This window comes from Hemitrygon akajei, chromosome 28 (assembly GCF_048418815.1).
Source record: "Hemitrygon akajei chromosome 28, sHemAka1.3, whole genome shotgun sequence".
Classification (NCBI taxonomy): Eukaryota; Metazoa; Chordata; class Chondrichthyes; order Myliobatiformes; family Dasyatidae; genus Hemitrygon; species Hemitrygon akajei.
In genome coordinates, this window is record NC_133151.1 from 51,199,846 (window position 1) to 51,210,791 (window position 10,946).

Below are 10,946 nucleotides of genomic sequence, written 5' to 3' on the forward strand. Positions count from 1 at the left end.
CACTCGCACAGAAACACACAGACACACACAGACACACACACTCACACACACAGACACACACACACACTGACAGATACACACAGACACACACACACTTACACTGACACACACACAGACACAGACACACACACTCGCACAGACGCACACACACTCAGACACACACAGACAGAAACACATAGACACAGATACACGCTCACAGACACACACAGACACACACACAGACGCAGTCACACACACTCACACAGACACACACACACCCACAGACACAGACACACACACTCACAAACACACACACACAGACACAAAAACACACAAACACAGACACACACATTCACAGACACACACACTCACACACAGAGACACACACACAGACACAGACACACACACTCACACAGTCACACACACACGCACAGACACACACACAGACACACACAGACAGATACACACACAGACAGACACAGACACACACATACAGACACAGACACACACACACAGACACAGTCACACATATTCACTGACACACACAGACACACACACACACACACACACACAGACACAGACAGACACACACACAGACACACACACAGACACAGACACACACGCACTTACACTGACACACACAAAGACACACACACACAGACACAGACACGCACACTCACACAGACACAGACACACAGACACAGTCACACACACTCAGACACATACACAGACAAAGACACACACACACACAGACACAGACACACACACAGACACACACACACACAGACACAGACACACACACTCACACACGCAGAGACACACACACTGTCACACACACTCACACACAGACACAAACACACAGACACAGACTGACACACACTCACACACACACAGACTCACACACAAAGACACAGACACACACACTCACACAGACACTCACACAGACACAGACACACACACTCACACACACACAGACACAAGCACATAGACACAGACACGCACATTCACACACACACAGAGACACACACAGACACACACACTCACACAGACACACACACACCCACAGACACACTTACACTGACACACACACAAATAGACACACACACAGACACACAGACACAGACACACACACTCACACAGACACACACACACACGGACACAGAGACACACACTCACAGACAAACACAGACACACACACAAACACACTTACACTGATACACACTCACACACAGACACAAACACACAGACACAGACACACACACTCACACTCACACAGACACACACACAGACACAGACACTCACACTCACACAGACAGACACACACACTCACACACACACAGACACACACACACACAAGCACATAGACAGACACACACACTCACACACACAAACACACAGACACACACACACAGACACAGACACACACACTCACAGAGACACACACACACACCCACAGACACACTTACACTGACACACACACAAATGACACACACACAGACACAGACACACACACTCACAGACATACACAGAAACACACACACACAGACACAGACACAGACACACACACACTCACACAGACACACACAAACAGACACAGACACAAACACTCACACACACACACCGACACACACACACACTTACACTGACAAAGACACAGACACACATACTCACAGACACAAACACATAGACACAGCCACACACACACAGGCACACACACACACACACACACACAGACACACACACAGACACACACACTCACATACACACACAGACACAGACACACACACAAACTCACACACACACAGACACACACACTCACAGACACACACAAACGCACACACACACTTACACAGACACACACACAAAGACACAGACACACACACTCACACAGACACTCACAAAGACACAGACACACACACTCACACACACACAGACACACACACACAGACACAAGCACATAGACACAGACACACACATTCACACACACACACAGACACACACACGCAGACACACACACTCACACAGACACACACACACCCACAGACACACTTACACTGACACACACACAAATAGACACACACACAGACACACAGACACAGACACACACACTCACACAGACACACACACACACAGACACAGAGACACACACTCACAGACAAACACAGACACACACACAAACACACTTACACTGATACACACTCACACACAGACACAAACACACAGACACAGACACACACACTCACACACACACAGACACAGACACTCACACTCACACAGACACACTCACACACACTCACACACACACACAGAGACACACACACACACAAGCACATAGACACAGACACACACACACTCACACACACAAACACACAGACACACACACACAGACACACACACTCACACAGACACACACACACCCACAGACACACTTACACTGACACACACACAAATGACACACACACAGACACAGACACACACACTCACAGACATACACAGAAAAACACACACAGACACAGACACACACACACTCACACAGACACACACAAACAGACACAGACACAAACACTCACACACACACACAAACGCACACACACACTTACACAGACACACACACACAGACACAAACACATAGACACAGACACACAAACTCACACACACAGACACACACAGACACACACACACACACAGACACACACACACACTCACACTCACACACGCAGAGACACACACACTGTCAAACACACTCACACACAGACACAAACACACAGACACAGACGCACACACTCACACACACAGACACACACACTCAGACACAAGCACATAGACACAGACACACACATTCACACACACACAGACACACACACAGACACACACACACACACACAGACACACACACACACCCACAGACACACTTACACTGACACACACAAATAGACACACACACACACAAATAGACACACACACAGACACACAGACACAGACACACACACACACAGACACAGAGACACACACTCACAGACAAACACAGACACACACACAAACACACTTACACTGATACACACTCACACACAGACACAAACACACAGACACAGACACACACACTCACACACACACAGACACACACAGAGACACAGACGCTCACACACAAACAGACACACATACAGACACAGACACACACACTCACACAGACACACAAACACACCCACAGACACAGACACACACACTCACAAACACACACACAGACACAGACAGACACAAACACAGACAAAGACACACACATTCACAGACACACACACACAGACACACATACTCACACACACAGACACACACACAGACACAGACACACACACTCAATGACACACACAGACACACACACACACACAAACACAGACACACACACTCGCACAGACACACACACACACACAGACACACACACTCGCACAGACACCCACACACTCACACTCACACACACAGTTACACTGACACACACAGACTCAGACACACACACTCACACACACACAGACTCACACACAAAGACACAGACACACACACTCACACAGACACTCACACAGACACAGACACACACACTCACACACACACAGACACAAGCACATAGACACAGACACGCACATTCACACACACACAGAGACACACACAGACACACACACTCACACAGACACACACACACCCACAGACACACTTACACTGACACACACACAAATAGACACACACACAGACACACAGACACAGACACACACACTCACACAGACACACACACACACAGACACAGAGACACACACTCACAGACAAACACAGACACACACACAAACACACTTACACTGATACACACTCACACACAGACACAAACACACAGACACAGACACACACACTCACACACACACAGACACAGACACTCACACTCACACAGACACACTCACACACACTCACACACACACACAGAGACACACACACACACAAGCACATAGACACAGACACACACACACTCACACACACAAACACACAGACACACACACACAGACACACACACTCACACAGACACACACACACCCACAGACACACTTACACTGACACACACACAAATGACACACACACAGACACAGACACACACACTCACAGACATACACAGAAACACACACACAGACAAAGACACACACACACTCACACAGACACACACAAACAGACACAGACACAAACACTCACACACACACACAAACGCACACACACACTTACACAGACACACACACACAGACACAAACACATAGACACAGACACACAAACTCACACACACAGACACACACAGACACACACACACACACAGACACACACACACACTCACACTCACACACGCAGAGACACACACACTGTCAAACACACTCACACACAGACACAAACACACAGACACAGACGCACACACTCACACACACAGACACACACACTCAGACACAAGCACATAGACACAGACACACACATTCACACACACACAGACACACACACAGACACACACACACACACACAGACACACACACACACCCACAGACACACTTACACTGACACACACAAATAGACACACACACACACAAATAGACACACACACAGACACACAGACACAGACACACACACACACAGACACAGAGACACACACTCACAGACAAACACAGACACACACACAAACACACTTACACTGATACACACTCACACACAGACACAAACACACAGACACAGACACACACACTCACACACACACAGACACACACAGAGACACAGACGCTCACACACAAACAGACACACATACAGACACAGACACACACACTCACACAGACACACAAACACACCCACAGACACAGACACACACACTCACACTCACACACACAGTTACACTGACACACACAGACTCAGACACACACACTCACACACACACAGACTCACACACAAAGACACAGACACACACACTCACACAGACACTCACACAGACACAGACACACACACTCACACACACACAGACACAAGCACATAGACACAGACACGCACATTCACACACACACAGAGACACACACAGACACACACACTCACACAGACACACACACACCCACAGACACACTTACACTGACACACACACAAATAGACACACACACAGACACACAGACACAGACACACACACTCACACAGACACACACACACACAGACTCAGAGACACACACTCACAGACAAACACAGACACACTCACAAACACACGTACACTGATACACACTCACACACAGACACAAACACACAGACACAGACACACACACTCACACTCACACAGACACACACAGACACAGACACTCACACTCACACAGACACACACACACTCACACACACACAGACACACACACACACAAGCACATAGACAGACACACACACTCACACACACAAACACACAGACACACACACACAGACACAGACACACACACTCACAGAGACACACACACACACCCACAGACACACTTACACTGACACACACACAAATGACACACACACAGACACACACACTCACAGACATACACAGAAACACACACACACAGACACAGACACAGACACACACACACTCACACAGACACACACAAACAGACACAGACACAAACACTCACACACACACACACTTACACTGACAAAGACACAGACACACATACTCACAGACACAAACACATAGACACAGCCACACACACACAGACACACACACACACACAGACACACACACAGACACACACACTCACATACACACACAGACACAGACACACACACTCACACACACACACTCACACACACACAAACTCACACACACACAGACACACACAAACGCACACACACACTTACACAGACACACACACACAGACACAAACACATAGACACAGACACACACACTCACACAAGCAGACACACAAACAGACACACACACAGACACAGACACACACACTCACGCTCACACACGCAGAGACACACACACTGTCACACACACTCACACACAGACACAAACACACAGACACAGACTCACACACACTCACACACACACAGACACACACACAAAGACACAGACACACACACTCACACAGACACTCACAAAGACACAGACTCACACACTCACACACACACAGACACACACACAGACACAAGCACATAGACACAGACACACACATTCACACATACACACAGACACACACACGCAGACACACACACTCACACAGACACCCACACACACCCACAGACACACTTACACTGACACACACACAAATAGACACACACACAGACACACAGACACAGACACACACACTCAGACAGACACACACACACAGACACAGAGACACACACTCACAGACAAACACAGACACACACACATACACACTTACACTGATACACACTCACACACAGACACAAACACACAGACACACTCACACACACTCACACACACACAGAGACACACACACACACAAGCACATAGACACAGACACACACACACTCACACACACACACAGACACAGACACACACACTCACACAGACACACACACACACCCACAGACACACTTACACTGACACACACACAAATGACACACACACAGACACAGACACACACACTCACAGACATACACAGAAACACACACACACAGACACAGACACAGACACACACACACTCACACAGACACACACAAGCAGACACAGACACAAACACTCACACACACACACCGACACACACACACACTTACACTGACAAAGACACAGACACACATACTCACAGACACAAACACATAGACACAGCCACACACACACAGACACACACACAGACACACACACAGACACAAACACATAGACACAGACACACAAACTCACACACACAGACACACACACAGACACACACACACACACAGACACAGACACACACACTCACACTCACACACGCAGAGACACACACACTGTCAAACACACTCACACACAGACACACACACACAGACACACACAGACACACACACTCACACAGACACACACACACCCACAGACACACTTACACTGACACACACACAAATAGACACACACACAGACACACAGACACAGACACACACTCTCACACAGACACACACACACACAGACACAGAGACACACACTCACAGACAAACACAGACACACACACAAACACACTTACACTGATACACACTCACACACAGACACAAACACACAGACACACACACTCACACACACACAGACACAGACACTCACACTCACACAGACACACACACACACTCACACACACACAGACACACACACACACACACAAGCACATAGACACAGACACACACACTCACACACACAAACACACAGACACACACACACAGACACAGACACACACACTCACACAGACACACACACACCCACAGACACACTTACACTGACACACACACAAATGACACACACACAGACACAGACACACACACTCACAGACATACACAGAAACACACACACACAGACACAGACACAGACACACACACACTCACACAGACACACACAAACAGACACAGACACAAACACTCACACACACACACCGACACACACACACACACTTACACTGACAAAGACACAGACACACATACTCACATACACACACAGACACAGACACACACACAAACTCACACACACACAGACACACACACTCACAGACACACACAAACGCACACACACACTTACACAGACACACACACAAAGACACAGACACACACACTCACACAGACACTCACAAAGACACAGACACACGCACTCACACACACACAGACACACACACACAGACACAAGCACATAGACACAGACACACACATTCACACACACACACGCAGACACACACACTCACACAGACACACACACACCCACAGACACACTTACACTGACACACACACAAATAGACACACACACAGACACACAGACACAGACACACACACTCACACAGACACACACACACAGACACAGAGACACACACTCACAGACAAACACAGACACACACACAAACACACTTACACTGATACACACTCACACACAGACACAAACACACAGACACAGACACACACACTCACACACACACAGACACAGACACTCACACTCACACAGACACACTCACACACACTCACACACACACACAGAGACACACACACACAAGCACATAGACACAGACACACACACACTCACACACACAAACACACAGACACACACACACAGACACAGACACACACACTCACACAGACACACACACACCCACAGACACACTTACACTGACACACACACAAATGACACACACACAGACACAGACACACACACTCACAGACATACACAGAAACACACACACACAGACACAGACACACACACACTCACACAGACACACACAAACAGACACAGACACAAACACTCACACACACACACAAACGCACACACACACTTACACAGACACACACACACAGACACAAACACATAGACACAGACACACAAACTCACACACACAGACACACACACAGACACACACACACACAGACACAGACACACACACTCACACTCACACACGCAGAGACACACACACTGTCAAACACACTCACACACAGACACAAACACACAGACACAGACGCACACACTCACACACACACAGACACACACACACAGACACAAGCACATAGACAGACACACACATTCACACACACACACACACACAGACACACACACACAGACACACACACACACAGACACACACACACACCCACAGACACACTTACACTGACACACACACAAATAGACACACACACACACACAAATAGACACACACACAGACACACAGACACAGACACACACACACACACAGACACAGAGACACACACTCACAGACAAACACAGACACACACACAAACACACTTACACTGATACACACTCACACACAGACACAAACACACAGACACAGACACACACACTCACACACACACAGACACACACACAGACACAGACACTCACACACAAACAGACACACATACAGACACAGACACACACACACACACAGACACAGACACACACACTCACACTCACACACGCAGAGACACACACACTGTCAAACACACTCACACACAGACACAAACACACAGACACAGACGCACACACTCACACACACAGACACACACACTCAGACACAAGCACATAGACACAGACACACACATTCACACACACACAGACACACACACAGACACACACACACACACACAGACACACACACACCCACAGACACACTTACACTGACACACACACAAATAGACACACACACACACAAATAGACACACACACAGACACACAGACACAGACACACACACACACAGACACAGAGACACACACTCACAGACAAACACAGACACACACACAAACACACTTACACTGATACACACTCACACACAGACACAAACACACAGACACAGACACACACACTCACACACACACAGACACACACACAGACACAGACACACACACTCACACAGACACACACACACACTCACACACACACAGACACACACAGACACACACACTCACACAGACCCACACACACCCACAGACACACTTACACTGACACACACACAAATAGACACACACACAGACACACAGACACAGACACACACACTCACACAGACACACACACACACAGACACAGAGACACACACTCACAGACAAACACAGACACACACACAAACACACTTACACTGATACACACTCACACACAGACACAAACACACAGACACAGACACACACACTCACACACACACAGACACAGACACTCACACTCACACAGACACACTCACACACACTCACACACACACACAGAGACACACACACACACAAGCACATAGACACAGACACACACACACTCACACACACAAACACACAGACACACACACAGACACACACACTCACACAGACACACACACACCCACAGACACACTTACACTGACACACACACAAATGACACACACTCAGACACAGACATACACACTCACAGACATACACAGAAACACACACACACAGACACAGACACACACACACTCACACAGACACACACAAACAGACACAGACACAAACACTCACACACACACACAAACGCACACACACACTTACACAGACACACACACACACAGACACAAACACATAGACACAGACACACAAACTCACACACACAGACACACACAGACACACACACACACACAGACACAGACACACACACTCACACTCACACACGCAGAGACACACACACTGTCAAACACACTCACACACAGACACAAACACACAGACACAGACGCACACACTCACACACACAGACACACACACTCAGACACAAGCACATAGACACAGACACACACATTCACACACACACAGACACACACACAGACACACACACACACACAGACACACACACACACCCACAGACACACTTACACTGACACACACACAAATAGACACACACACACACAAATAGACACACACACAGACACACAGACACAGACACACACACACACAGACACAGAGACACACACTCACAGACAAACACAGACACACACACACAAACACACTTACACTGATACACACTCACACACAGACACAAACACACAGACACAGACACACACACTCACACACACACAGACACACACACAGACACAGACGCTCACACACAAACAGACACACATACAGACACAGACACACACACTCACACAGACACACAAACACACCCACAGACACAGACACACACACTCACAAACACACACACAGACACAGACAGACACAAACACAGACAAAGACACACACATTCACAGACACACACACACAGACACACATACTCACACACACAGACACACACACAGACACAGACACACACACTCACAGACACACACAGACACACACACAAACACAGACA